A 13751-nucleotide genomic window follows, 5' to 3' on the forward strand; every position below is an offset into this window, starting at 1 on the left:
CCCTGTAGTTTTCAGGCTCAAAGGGTTAAAAAGAGAGGGGGGGCACTAAATTTAGGCGCAAATCTGTGTATTATAGCAGCTATAAGGGAAAAATCACTGTGGGTAGTGTGAATCCCTGCATTATATAGCGCTCTGGTGTGTGCTGGCATACTCTCTCTCTGTCTCCCCAAAGGACTTTGTGGGGTCCTGTCCTCAGTCAGAGCATTCCCTGTGTGTGTGCGGTGTGTCGGTACGGCTGTGTCGACATGTTTGATGAGGAGGCTTATGTGGAGGCGGAGCAGATGCCGATAAATGTGATGTCACCCCCTGCGGGGTCGACACCTGAGTGGATGGACATGTGGAAGGAATTACGTGACAGTGTCAACTCCTCACATAAAAGGTTTGACGACATAGCAGATGTTGGACAGCCGGCTTCTCAGCCCGTGCCTGCCCAGGCGTCTCAAAAGCCATCAGGGGCCCTAAAACGCCCACTACCTCAGATGGCAGACACAGATGTCGACACGGATACTGACTCCAGTGTCGACGACGATGAGACTACTGTACATTCCAATAGAGCCACCCGTTACATGATTACGGCAATAAAAAAAAATGTGTTGCACATTTCTGATTTCTCTATCGTCCTAGTGGATGCTGGGGTTCCTGAAAGGACCATGGGGAATAGCGGCTCCGCAGGAGACAGGGCACAAAAAGTAAAGCTTTAGGATCAGGTGGTGTGCACTGGCTCCTCCCCCTATGACCCTCCTCCAAGCCAGTTAGATTTTGTGCCCGGCCGAGAAGGGTGCAATCTAGGTGGCTCTCCTAAAGAGCTGCTTAGGAAAGTTTAGCTTAGGTTTTTTATTTTACAGTGAGTCCTGCTGGCAACAGGATCACTGCAACGAGGGACTTAGGGGAGAAGAAGTGAACTCACCTGCGTGCAGGATGGATTGGCTTCTTGGCTACTGGACATCAGCTCCAGAGGGACGATCACAGGTACAGCCTGGATGGTCACCGGAGCCTTGCCGCCGGCCCCCTTGCAGATGCTGAAGTAAGAAGAGGTCCAGAATCGGCGGCAGAAGACTCCTCAGTCTTCTAAAGGTAGCGCACAGCACTGCAGCTGTGCGCCATTTTCCTCTCAGCACACTTCACACGGCAGTCACTGAGGGTGCAGGGCGCTGGGAGGGGGGCGCCCTGGGAGGCAAATGAATACCTATTTTGGCTAAAAATACCTCACATATAGCCTCCGGAGGCTATATGGAGATATTTAACCCCTGCCAGAATCCGTTAAGAGCGGGAGACGAGGCCGCCCGAAAAAGGGGCGGGGCCTATCTCCTCAGCACACAGCGCCATTTTCCCTCACAGAAAGGCTGGAGGGAAGGCTCCCAGGCTCTCCCCTGCACTGCACTACAGAAACAGGGTTAAAACAGAGAGGGGGGGCACTAATTTGGCGATATGCTTATATATATATTAAGATGCTATAAGGGAAAACACTTATATAAGGTTGTCCCTATATAATTATAGCGTTTTTGGTGTGTGCTGGCAAACTCTCCCTCTGTCTCTCCAAAGGGCTAGTGGGTCCTGTCCTCTATCAGAGCATTCCCTGTGTGTGTGCTGTGTGTCGGTACGTGTGTGTCGACAGGTAGGAGGACGATGTTGATGAGGAGGCGGAGCAATTGCCTGTAATGGTGATGTCACTCTCTAGGGAGTCGACACCGGAATGGATGGCTTATTTAGGAAATTACGTGATAATGTCAACACGCTGCAAGGTCGGTTGACGACATGAGACGGCCGACAAACAATTAGTACGGTCCAGACGTCTCAAAAACACCGTCAAGGGTTTTAAAACGCCCGTTTACTTTAGTCGGTCGACACAGACACAGACAGGGACACTGAATCCAGTGTCGACGGTGAATAAACAAACGTATTCCTTATTAGGGCCACACGTTAAAGGCAATGAAGGAGGTGTTACGTATTTCTGATACTACAAGTACCACAAAAGAGGGTATTATGTGGGAGGTGAAAAAACTACCATAGTTTTTCCTGAATCAGATAAATTAAATAAAGTGTGTGATGATGCGTGGGTTCCCCCCGATAGAAAATTATGGGCGGTATACCCTTTCCCGCCAGAAGTTAGGGCGCGTTGGGAAACACCCCTTAAGGTGGATAAGGCGCTCACACGCTTATCAAAACAAGTGGCGGTACCGTCTATAGATAGGGCCGTCCTCAAGGACCAGCTGACAAGGCTGGAAAATATAATAAAAAGTATATACACACATACTGGTGTTATACTGCGGCCAGCGATCGCCTCAGCCTGGATGTGCAGAGCTAGGGTGGCTTGGTCGGATTCCCTGACTAAAAATATTGATACCCTTGACAGGGACAGTATTTTATTGACTATAGAGCATTTCTATATATGCGAGATGCACAGAGGGATATTTGCACTCTGGCATCATGAATAAACGCGATGTCCATAACTGCCAGAAGATGTTATGGACACGACAGTGGTCAGGTGATGCAGATTCCAAACGGCACAGTATGGCCGTATAAAGGAAGAGGACTTGTTTGGGGTCGGTCCATCGGACCTGGTGGTCACGGCAACTGCTGGAAAATCCACCGTTTTTTACCCTAAGTCACATCTCTGCAGAAAAAGACTCCGTCTTTTCAGCCTCAGTCCTCTCGTCCCTATAAGATCATATCTGCCCAGGGATAGAGGAAAGGGAAGAAGACTGCAACAGGCAGCCTATTCCCAGGAACAGAAGCGTTCCACCGCGTCTGACAAGTTCTCAGCATGGCGCTGAGACCGTACAGGACCCCTGGATCCTACAAGTAGTATCCCGGGGGTACAGATGGGAATGTCGAGACGTTTCCCCTTCGCAGGCTCCTGAAGTCTGCTTTACCAAGTCTCCCTCCGACAAGGAGGTAGTATGGGAAAAAATTCACAAGCTGTGTTCCCAGCAGGTGACAATTAAATTACCCCTCCTACTACAGAAAAGGGGTATTATTCCACACTATATTGTGGTACTGAAGCCAGAAGGCTAGGTGAGACTTATTCTAAAAATTTTTTTTTGAACACTTACAAAGGTTCAAATTAAGATGAAGTCACTCAGAGCAGTGATAACGAACCAGGAAGAAGGGGACTATATAGTGTCCCGGGACATCAGGGATGCTTACCTCTATGTCCCAAATTTGCCCTTCTCACTAAGGGTACCTCAGGTTCGTGGTGCAGAACTGTCACTATCAGTTTCAGACGCTGCCGTTTGGATTGTCCACGGCACCCCGGGGTCTTTACCAAGGTAATGGCCGAATTGATGATTCTTCTTCGAAGAAAAGGCGTCTTAATTATCCCTTACTTGGACGATCTCCTGATAGGGGCATAGTCCAGGGAACAGTTGGAGGTCGGAGTAGCACTATCTCGGATACTGCTACAATCAGCACGGGTGGATTCTAAATATTCCAAAATCGCAGCTGATCCCGACGACACGTCTGCTGTGCCTAGGGATGATTCTGGACACAGTCCAGAAAAAGGTGTTTCTCCCGGAAGAGAAAGCCAGGGAGTTATCCGAGCAAGTCAGGAACCTCCTAAAAACAGTGCATCATTGCACAAGGGTCCTGGTAAAAATAGTGGCTTCCTACGAAGAAATTCCATTCGGCAGATTTCACGTAAGAACTTTTCAGTGGGATCTGCTGGACAAATGGTCCGGATCGCATCTTCAGATGCATCAGCGGATAACCCAATATCCAAGGACAAGGGTGTCTCTCCTGTGGTGGTTATAGAGTGCTCATCTTCTAGAGGGCCGCAGATTCGGCATTCAGGATTGGATGCTGGTAACCACGGAGCCCAGCCTGAGAGGCTGGGGAGCAGTCACACAAGGGAAAAATTTCCAGGGAGTGTGATCAAGTATGGAGACTTTTCTCCACATAAATATACTGGAGCTAAGGGTAAATTTATAATGCTCTAAGCTTAGCAAGACCTCTGCTTCAAGGTCAGCCGGTATTGATCCAGTGGGAAAAACATCACGGCAGTCGCCCACGTAAACAGACAGGGCGACACAAGAAGCAGGAGGGCAATGGCAGAAACTGCAAGGACTTTTCGCTGGGCGGAAAATCATGTGATAACACTGTCAGCAGTTTTTCATCCCGGGAATGGAAACTGGGAAGCAGACTTCCTCAGCGCGACCTCCACCCGGGAGAGTGGAAACTTCATTGAGAAGTTTTTTCCACATGATTGTAAACCGTTGGGAAATACCAAAGGTGGACATGATGGCGTCCCGTCTGAACAAAAAATGGGACAGGTATTGCGCCAGGTCAAGGGACCCTCAGGCAATAGATGTGGACGTTCTGGTAACACCGTGGGTGTACCAGTCGGTGTATGTGTTCCCTCCTCTGCTTCTCATACCTAAGGTGCTGAGAATTATAAGACGTAGAGGAGTAAGAACTATACTCATGGCTCCGGATTGGCCAAGAAGGACTTGGTACCCGGAACTTCAAGAGATGCTTACAGAGGTCTTATGGCCTCTGCCGCTAAGAAGGGACTTGCTTCAGCAAGTACCATGTCTGTTCCAAGACTTACCGCAGCTGCGTTTGTCGGCATGGCGATGGAAAGCCGGATCCTAAGGGAAAAAAAAGGCATTCCGGAAAAGGTCATTCCTACCCTGGTCAAAGCCAGAAAGGAGGTGACCGCACAACATTATCACCACGTGTGGCGAAAATATGTTGCGTGGTGTGAGGCCAGGAAGGCCCCACAAAGAAATTTCAACTCGGTCGTTTCCTGCATTTCCTGCAAACAGGAGTGTCTATGGGCCTCAAATTGGGGTCCATTAAGGTTCAAATTCGGCCCTGTAAATTTTCTTCCAGAAAGAATTGGCTTCAGTTCCTGAAGTCCAGAAGTTTGTCAAGGGAGTATTGCATATACAAACCCCTTTTTTGTGCCTCCAGTGGCACTGTGGGATCTCAACGTAGTTCTGGGATTTCTCAAATCACATTGGTTTAAAACCAGTCAAATATGTGGATTTGCAGCATCTCACATAAAAAGTGACCATGCTCTTGGCCCTGGCCTGGACCAGGCGAGTGTCAAATTGGTGGTTTTTTCTCAAAAAAGCCCATATCTGTTTGTCCATTCGGACAGGGCAGAGCTGCGGACTCGTCCCCAGTTCTCTCCCTAAGGTGGTGTCAGTGTTTCACCTGAACCAGCTTATTGTGGTGCCTTGCACCTACTAGGGACTTGGAGGACTCCAAGTTGCTAGAAGTTGTCAGGGCCCTGAAAATATATTCCAGGACAGCTGGAGTCAGAAAATCCGACTCGCTGTTTATACTGTATGCACCCAACAAGTTGGGTGCGCCTGCTTCTAAGCAGTCGATTGCTCGTTGGATTTGTAACACAATTCAACTTGCACATTCTGAGGCAGGCCTGCCACAGTCTAAATCGGTTAAGGCCCATTCCACAAGGAAGGTGGGCTCATCTTGGGCGGCTGCCCGAGAGGTCTCGGCATTACAACTCTGCCGAGCAGCTACGTGGTCAGGGGAGAACACGTTTGTAAAATTCTACAAATTTGATATCCTGGCAAAAGAGGACCTGGAGTTCTCTCATTCGGTGCTGCAGAGTCATCCGCACTCTCCCGCCCGTTTGGGAGCTTTGGTATAATCCCCATGGTCCTTTCAGGAACCCCAGCATCCACTAGGACGATAGAGAAAATAAGAATTTACTTACCGATAATTCTATTTCTCGGAGTCCGTAGTGGATGCTGGGCGCCCATCCCAAGTGCGGATTATCTGCAATACTTGTACATAGTTACAAAAATCGGGTTATTATTGTTGTGAGCCATCTTTTCAGAGGCTCCGCTGTTATCATACTGTTAACTGGGTTTAGATCACAAGTTGTACGGTGTGATTGGTGTGGCTGGTATGAGTCTTACCCGGGATTCAAAATTCCTCCCTTATTGTGTACGCTCGTCCGGGCACAGTACCTAACTGGCTTGGAGGAGGGTCATAGGGGGAGGAGCCAGTGCACACCACCTGATCCTAAAGCTTTACTTTTTGTGCCCTGTCTCCTGCGGAGCCGCTATTCCCCATGGTCCTTTCAGGAACCCCAGCATCCACTACGGACTCCGAGAAATAGAATTATCGGTAAGTAAATTCTTATTATTACCCCAGGTACCACAAAAAAGGGTATTATGTTTGGGGAGAAAAAAGCTTCCAGTGGTTTTTTCCCCCATCTGATGAACTAAATGTGTGAAGAAGCGTGAGTTTCCCCCGATAAGAAACTGGTAATTTCTAAAAGGTTACTAATGGCGTACCCTTTCCCGCCAGAGGATAGGTCACGTTGGGAGACATCCCCTAGGGTGGATAAAGCACTCACACGTCTGTCATAGAAGGTGGCACTACCGTCTCAGGACACGGCCGCCCTAGAGGAGCCTGCAGATAGAATGCAGGAGGCTATCCTGAAGTCTGTATATACACACTCAGGCATTATACTGAGACCAGCTATTGCTTCAGCATGAATGTGCAGTGCTGCAGCTGCGTGGTCAGATTCTCTGTACCTTAAGACAGGGACACTATATTGCTAACCATAGAGCATATTAAAGACGCAGTCTTATACATGAGAGATGCACAGAGGGATAATTGCCGACTGGCATCTAAAATAAACGCAATGTCCATTTCTGCCAGGAACTCGGCAGTGGACAGGTGATGCTGATTCTAAAAGGCACATGGTAGTTTTGCCTTACAAGGGTGAGGAGTTGTTTGGGGATGGTCTCTCGGACCTCGTTTCCACAGCTACAGCTGGGAAATCAACATTTTGCCCCATGTTCCCTCACAGCCAAAGAAAGCACCGTATTATCAGGTACAGTCCTTTCGGCCCCAGAAAGGCAAGCGGGTTAAAGACGCGTCCTTTCTGCCCAGAGGCAGAGGTAGAGGGAAAAAGCTGCAGCATACAGCCAGTTCCCAGGAACAAAAGTCCTCCCCCGCTTCCTCTAAGTCCACCGCATGACGCTGGGGCTCCACAGGCGGAGCCAGGTACGGTGGGGGCCCGTCTCAAGAATTTCAGCGACCAGTGGGCTCGCTCACGGGTGGATCCCTGGATTCTACAGGTAGTATCTCTGGGGTACAAGCTGGAATTCGAGACGTCTCCCCCTCGCCGTTTCCTCAAATCTGCCTTGCCGACAGCTCCCTCAGACAGGGAGGCAGTGTTGGAGGCAATTCACAAGCTGTATTCGCAGCAGGTGATAGTCAAGGTACCCCTTCTTCAACAGGGACGGGGTTACTATTCCACAATGTTTGTGGTACCGAAACCGGACGGTTCGGTGAGACCCATTTTAAATTTGAAATACTTGAACACTTATATACGAAGGTTCAAGTTCAAAATGGAATCGCTCAGGGCGGTTATTGCAAGCCTGGACGAAGGGGATTACATGGTATCACTGGACATCAAGGATGCTTACCTGTATGTCCCCATTTACCCCCCTCACCAGAAGTACCTCAGTTTGTGGTACAGGACTGTCATTACCAATTCCAGACGTTGCCGTTTGGTCTGTCCACGGCACCGAGGGTATTTACCAAGGTAATGGCAGAGATGATGATACTCCTTCGAAGCAAGGGAGTTATAATTATCCCGTACTTGGACGATCTCCTTATAAAGGCGAGGTCCAGGGAACAGTTGTTGATCGGAGTAGCACTAACTGGGGCAGTGCTACAACAGTACGGCTGGATCCTGAACATTCCGAAGTCGCAGCTGGTTCCTACAACGCGTCTACTGTTCCTGGGGATGGTTCTCGACACAGAACAGAAAACAGTGTTTCTCCCGGAGGAGAAGGCCAAGGAGTTGTCATCTCTAGTCAGAGACCTCCTAAAACCAAAACAGGTGTCGGTGCACCATTGCACGCGAGTCCTGGGAAAGATGTTGGCTTCTTACGAAGCAATTCCATTCGGAGGGTTCCATGCAAGGATCTTTCAGTGGGATCTGTTGGACAGGTGGTCCGGATCGCATCTTCAGATGCATCGGCTAATAACCCTGTCTCCAAGGGCCAGGGTGTCGCTGTTGTGATGGCTGCAGAGTGCTCATCTTCCAGAGGGCCGCAGATTCGGCATACAGGACTGGGTCCTGGTGACCTCGGATGCCAGCCTTCGAGGTTGGGGGGCAGTCACACAGGGAAGAAACTTCCAAGGACAATGGTCAAGTCAGGAGACTTCCCTACACATAAATATTCTGGAACTAAGGGCCATTTGCAATGCCCTAAGTCAGGCAAGACCCCTGCTTCAAAACCAGCCGGTGCTGATCTAGTCAGACAACATCACGGCGGTCGCCCATGTAAACCGACAGGGCGGCACAAGAAGCAGGATGGCAATGGCACAAGGATTTTCCGATGGGCGGAAAATCATGTGTTAGCACTGTCAGCAGTGTTCATTCCCGGAGTGGACAACTGGGAAGCAGACTTTCTCAGCAGACACGACCTCCACCCGGGAGAGTGGGGACTTCATCCAGAAGTCTTCCAAATGATTGTACACCATTGGGAAGGGCCACAGGTGGACATGATGGCGTCCCGCCTCAACAAAAAGCTAAAATGTTATTGCGCCAGGTCAAGGGACCCTCAGGCGATAGCTGTGGACGCTCTGGTAACACCGTGGGTGTACCAGTCGGTGTATGTGTTCCTTCCTCTGCCTCTCATACCCAAGGTACTGAGAATAATAAAAAGGAGAGGAGTAAGAACTATACTCGTGGTTCTGGATTGGCCAAGAAGATCTTGGTACCCAGAACTTCAAGAAATGATCTCAGAGGACCCATGGCCTCTGCCGCTCAGACAGGACCTGCTGCAGCAGGGGCCCTGTCTGTTCCAAGACGTACCGCGGCTGCGTTTGACGGCATGGCGGTTGAACACCGGATCCTGAAGGAAAAGGGCATTCCGGAGGAAGTTATCCGTACGCTAATTACAGCTAGGAAAGAAGTGTCCGCAAACCATTATCACCGCATATGGCGGAAATATGTTGCGTGGTGTGAGGCCAGGAAGGCCCCAACGGAGGAATTCAGCTAGGTCGATTTCTGCACTTCCTACAGTATGGGCCTAAAATTGGGTTCCATTAAGGTCCAGATTTCGGCTCTATCGATTTTATTCCAAAAAGAACTGGCTTCACTACCTGAAGTTCAGACATTTGTTAAGGGAGTGCTGCATATTCAGCCCCCTTTTGTGCCCCCAGTGGCACCTTGGGATCTCAACGTGGTGTTGGATTTCCTAAAGTCGCATTGGTTTGAACCACTTAAAACCGTGGAACTAAAATATCTCACGTGGAAAGTGGTCATGCTGTTGGCCTTGGCTTCGGCCAGGCGTGTGTCAGAATTGGCGGCTTTGTCTTGTAAAAGCCCTTATCTGATTTTCCATATGGATAGGGCGGAATTGAGGACTCGTCCCCATTTTCTCCCAAAGGTGGTTTCAGCGTTTCATTTGATCCAGCCTATTGTGGTGCCTGCGGCTACTCGTGACTTGGAGGATTCCAAGTTGCTGGACGTAGTCCAGGCCCTAAAAATCTATGTTTCCAGGACAGCTGGAGTCAGAAAGACTGACTCGCTATTTATCCTGCATGCGCCCAACAAGTTGGGTGCGCCTGCTTCAAAGCAGACTATTGCTTCTCTGGATCTGTAGCACGATTCAACTTGCACATTCTGCGGCTGGACTGCCGCATCCTAAATCTGTGAAAGCCCATTCCACGAGGAAGGTGGGCTCTTCTTGGGCGGCTGCCCGAGGGGTCTCGGCTTTACAACTTTGCCGAGCAGCTTCTTGGTCGGGGTCAAACACATTTGCTAAATTCTACAAGTTTGATACCCTGGCTGAGGAGGACCTAGAGTTCGCTCATTCGGTGCTGCAGAGTCATCCGCACTTTCCCGCCCGTTTGGGAGCTTTGGTATAATCCCCATGGTCCTTACGGAGTTCCCAGCATCCACTAGGACGTCAGAGAAAATAAGATTTTACTCACCGGTAAATCTATTTCTTGTAGTCCGTAGTGGATGCTGGGCGCCCGTCCCAAGTGCGGATTGTCTGCAATACTTGTATATAGTTATTGTTTAACTAAAGGGTTATTGTTGAGCCATCTGTTGAGAGGCTCAGTTATATTTCATACTGTTAACTGGGTATAGTATCACGAGTTATACGGTGTGATTGGTGTGGCTGGTATGAGTCTTACCTGGGATTCAAAATCCTTTCCTTATTGTGTCAGCTCTTCCGGGCACAGTATCCTAACTGAGGTCTGGAGGAGGGTCATAGAAGGAGGAGCCAGTGCACACCTTGTAGTCCTAAAGCTTTCTTTAGTTGTGCCCAGTCTCCTGCGGAGCCGCTATTCCCCATGGTCCTTACGGAGTTCCCAGCATCCACTACGGACTACGAGAAATAGATTTACCGGTGAGTAAAATCTTATTTTTAATTATAGTACATACAGTATATATCCGTGTGCATACATATATATACACATGAATATACATACATATAAACACACACACACATATGATATATATACATGTGTGTGTGTGTATGTATGTATATATATATATATATATATATGTACTGTGTGTGTATGTATATATATATATATATATATATATATGCATGTTTAATATGCTATGTATATGTGTGTATATACGGTGTATATATATATATGTGTAGATATGTGTGTGTGTATATATATATATATATATATATATATATATATTCAAAAAGCAGTGTGTTCAGGTGCGCTGGTAATTAAAAGGTAATAGTTCTCAGTCCACAGGTAATCCACTCTGGGCTGTAGCACAGGTGTACATCAACACCGCAGCAACTCTCCCTAGAAGGCTCAGGACTCTTATGAGCATTAAATAGCTAGAATAGAGAGTGAAGAGAGTGCGCTCATAGTGCAGATCAATTTTTATTTAAAAACACAAATGAAATAAAAACATCATGGATGACACATGGACCCGGGACCTTACACCGTGCCGGCTGAATATTTTCCAGACCGTACCCGTCACAATGACGAAGTAATTTACGAAACATGTTGATGCTGTGCTTGCCAGACGCTTGATCTTCTCCACTTGCACTGCACAGGCTCCCAGAGTTCGTGACGCGGTGTCCTGACGGGTACGGTCTGGAAAATATTCAGCCGGCGTGGTGTAAGGTCCCGGGTCCATGTGTCAGCGGTATGCAGTTTTGCCATTGTGGAATGTATTATACCATCTGCTAACCTGCCCACGGTGTGGGTTGTTCAGGGTACGAGTCCTGTAGAATTACTTGATGTTTTTATTTCTTTTGTGTTTTTAAATAAAAATTGATCAGCACTATGAGCGCACTCTCTTCATTCTCTATTCTAGATATAGATATATATATCCTGAAGAAGGGGAACTGGTCCCCGAAACGTTGATTTCTCTGTTTGCACTATTACAAGAATTTGTGACAGCCTCTGAGTGCCGCCTCGTTTGTGACCGCTATATATATATATATATATATACACAGACACACTAGTTTTACGGACCCAGCATATACTGGGTCACCTCAATCCCCACCCCCATGATTGGCTCCACCCAGTTCTGGAAACCCCCCCCATGCAAATCCTGCGTTTGCCACTGATATCAAATTCTGCTAATCAGCAGAATTTGCTAACGTTTGGATCGCATGCTGGGGGCCGCCCATTGCTGGGCAAGGCCGCCCAGCATGCTGACCGGCGCCTCCCCCCACTTGATGAAGCAGAAATTGCGAGCGCCTTGCAATTTCTGATTCATCGTAAAAAATACTTGATGCCTCCTTAGCTGCGCCCGCAGGAAACCCGGCGCCAACTCACTCATCGCAGTTGCATGTGGCGTCATGCAGCAGACGCGATCACGCCCCATTCGTGCCGCACCGCCCACGGTTCGCGCCGCCCCCGCAACGCTCTGTCTCCTCACTGGAAACGGAGCGTTGCCGCCCCCGCCCCGCGACCGCCTCTGCCTGATCGACAGGCAGAGGCGATCGCTGTTTCTGCGCCCCCCCCCCCCGCAGAAAGTGCGGGCCCATGCGCAAGGCGGGCAATGCGCATACGCCAGCAGGACCATCATAAAAATTCAGGTTGCATCGCGATTTGCGATCCAACCTGAATTAGCCCCAATGTCCCTTAAAGCTTCCCTCATCGTGGCAAAGTTGACTTTGCTAAAGGTGCTGGGAGCCCCACGGGGTGAGAGGGCTTTCTTGCAAGGTCTGCCTGGCAGCATGAGAAAGGTTATCTGTGAGGAAGTGGGCATGTCTGCAGCCACGGTTACCCCCCTCCCTAGCAATTGCCATGGGCATCTGGGACAGCATACTCTCCAACTGTACCTTTTTAATAGGTACAGTACCTTTTTTTTTTATGGTCTGTACCGATTTTTGGCTCTCCAAACTTCCATTGAAAGTATAGGAAAGGGGACGTGGCCATACCCCCTTTACCTTTGACCATGCCCCCTTTCCTAATTTGTACCGCTTTTTATGTGTAAAATCTTGGAGGGTATGGGACAGTGGCGGATCCAAGATGATCTGATTCTGTAGAACTGTGTGCCTGTGACATTGGGGGCGCCAAGCTAGTCCCCCCCAAGTCGGTCCCATATCCCCCTTCTGCTGGGACGGTTCACACTGTGCGCAGGGCTAGATGGCCACCACCATGATTGGTGATCTGATCGGGTAGTGGTCACTGGTCCTTCTTTAATCACAGAGTACAGTAAAATGGCTGCAAAGGGCTGCTGTGCATGCCCTGCAGCATCAACTCCCCACGGAACTCCAGCCGCAGCAGCCGGTAACAGGGGAGCCGGGTAGTGGACTCATATACAAGGGAAGGCTGCGCAGGTGCCCATAAGTCTCTCCCCATGCGTTTTTTATTTTAACTATAGGGGTTATGCAGAGCCAGCCATAGGCATAGGCAAACTAGGCAATTGCCTAGGGCATTTGATATGCCTAGGGGCATCATCAGCTTCTGCTGATTAAAATGATATGCGGCATGCCTATATTCTGTATGTAGCATTTCACATGCAGATACAGCCACAGTCTCACACAGTATATTGGCATGCTGCATATCAGTTTAATCAGCAGAAGCTGCTTGTGCATCCTAGCCACATAGCAATGCAAATAAGATGCATTTTCATTAAAAAAAAGGTGCCCGACGTTAGCATTGATGCAAGATTTGTGAGGACACATCTGTATCCAAGCAGAGGCAGAGGTCACAGTGTTAGTGGAAGTGTGAGTGCTGTGTGCATGTGAGTGGGTGGGTTGGTTGGTTGGTTGTGCAGTAGTGTTCAGAATATGTGTAAGGAGCATTATGTGTGTCATGTTAAAATGCTTTAATAATGTGCAACATATGTGTAAAGGGCCACTATGTGTGTCATTATGTGTATAAGGACATTAATAATGTGCGGCATATGTGTAACAGGGTACTACTGTATGTGTGTCATTATGTGTATAGGGGCAATAATGTGCAGCAAATGTGTAGGGGGCACTATGTGTGTCATTATGTGTATAAGGACATTAATAATGTGCGGCATATGTGTAAGCGACATTATGTGTAAAAGGGCATTAATAAAGGTTGTCATAATGTGTAAGGTGCATTATGTTTATAAGGACATTAATGTGTCTCGTTTAAGGGGCATTACTGTGTGGAATTGTGTATAAATGCATTACTAATGTGTGGCATTATGTGTATAAGGTGCTCCACTATGTGGCGTTGCATATAGAAAGGGCACTACTGTGTCATCTAATGTGAATAAAGAGCAATAAGGTGTGGTGTAATGTCAATAAGGAGCAATTCAGTGTGATGTAATGTGAATA

The 13751-nt window shown here is 48.5% G+C and overlaps 1 protein-coding gene across 4 annotated transcripts in view; it reads left to right on the forward strand.

Annotated features, from left to right (window-relative positions):
* HENMT1 (HEN methyltransferase 1) overlaps nt 1-13751 on the forward strand; it is a 191594-nt gene that overhangs the window by 22549 nt on the left and 155294 nt on the right. The window lies entirely within an intron of this gene.

Source organism: Pseudophryne corroboree, chromosome 9 (assembly GCF_028390025.1).
Source record: "Pseudophryne corroboree isolate aPseCor3 chromosome 9, aPseCor3.hap2, whole genome shotgun sequence".
NCBI lineage: Eukaryota > Metazoa > Chordata > Amphibia > Anura > Myobatrachidae > Pseudophryne > Pseudophryne corroboree.